Below are 1,674 nucleotides of genomic sequence, written 5' to 3'. Positions count from 1 at the left end.
ATATATATATATTAAAGAGTATATCATAAAATGTATTTAACAATTAAGATACGAGTGAAGTACCATGAGACTTATAATATTTATAAATAGTGATAAAAAATAGATTAATATTATTTTAAATCATATATGTTTGAAGAAAAAAAAAACAAAAAAAAAAACAAAATATTAAGAAGGAAAAAGAAATAAAAAATAAATTTCCCAAAAAAACCATAATAAAAAATAAGTATATATGTTTATGGAAAAAAGTATATGAAAAAATAATCACATGATAAAAGTTATTGGAGTAAACTTTAAATTGTTTTATGATATCTTAATTTTGATATTTTCTCTCATAATTAATATTGGAGGAGAGAAATAAATACGTGAAAAAGTATATTTAATATTTAATTAATAATTAATATTGAAGAAGATAAATAAAGAGCTCAAAACATCGACATGGGGATTTTCAAATGACTTTTCTAAATTTCAACGTTTCAAACATTAATAAGGAATTTGATTACACTTATAGGGGCAAAATTAATATATTTAATTTCTAATTAAAGGATTTTTGACTAATTTAATTATTGATTTATTTAGGAAATAGCATATAATTAATGTGTAAAGCTAGATCAAATGATTAAAAAAACATTAACATTATTGAAAAATTTAAATTAATATTAATACCGTTCGAAAAAAAAAACTTTATTGAAAAACATATGTATTTATAATGAATTGAAATGCTTCAAAAAGAAAATTATTATTTAATTGTATACAACAAAAATGTTGACACGAATCTTTAAGGCAATGAACAGCCTAGAAAAAATAGCTTTCATTTGAGGTAAGAAATCAACCAGCGATTCTATTCCGAGTGCGATAAATTCTGTCTCCGAGCTCGAGATAAGTCCAAGCTCTAAAGATGGTATCCTGCTCGGTAGCGGCGAGATCCTCTGAGAGTGAAGCGTAGATCATCCTAACTGCGAGTATTGTCAGTTACCTTGAATAGGCAGCAACAAAATCCGCTCAATACCTTGTGAGATAGGGAGATCTGGCCGAGGCGACGACCTTATCGGGCATGCGAGACACGACACCTGTAAGACTAGAGTTGAACGACAAGTGAGCCACGACAAACTCGATTGTAGTTGGCCAACCGACTAGGAGCGAGCGGCATCGTCATACGAACGAGTGTCTTGACCAACCGACACGCACTTCGGAAGACACAATTGCCACTCAATCGGTCGCCTCAATCAGTCGAGCTCAGACAAGTCGGTCCACCAATTACCACAATGCTAAAACTCAAATTGTAATACAAATATGATATAAAATTCAATAATATTCACTCACTGAATTCATATTTCAGTAAAAATCATGCAACCTAACAACTCAATATTTTACTCCAGCAAAGCAAAATAGTGAAATTACTACTATCAAAAATTTTAAAAAAAATTATAAATTTATTTAATTGTAAATGATGAAAACACCAATTTTCTTAAACATTAAAATTATAGTTGAAATATCATTTTAAAATAATTATTTTTTCAAAGTATGATATAATTTTTTTAAAAGTCAAATTAAGATGATTAGAACGTTTTAAACATTATGATTATATTTAATTAAAACACCTTTTAAAAAGTCAAGTATATGAATTGTGTTTCAAACTTATGCTGACTCAAACTAGTACAAATATATATATATATA

The sequence above is a fragment of the Phalaenopsis equestris genome, unplaced genomic scaffold, assembly GCF_001263595.1.
Source record: "Phalaenopsis equestris unplaced genomic scaffold, ASM126359v1 Scaffold000002, whole genome shotgun sequence".
Taxonomy (NCBI): Eukaryota; Viridiplantae; Streptophyta; class Magnoliopsida; order Asparagales; family Orchidaceae; genus Phalaenopsis; species Phalaenopsis equestris.
The sequence above is the reverse complement of the archived record's forward strand: the minus strand, read 5'-3'. Positions refer to the sequence as shown.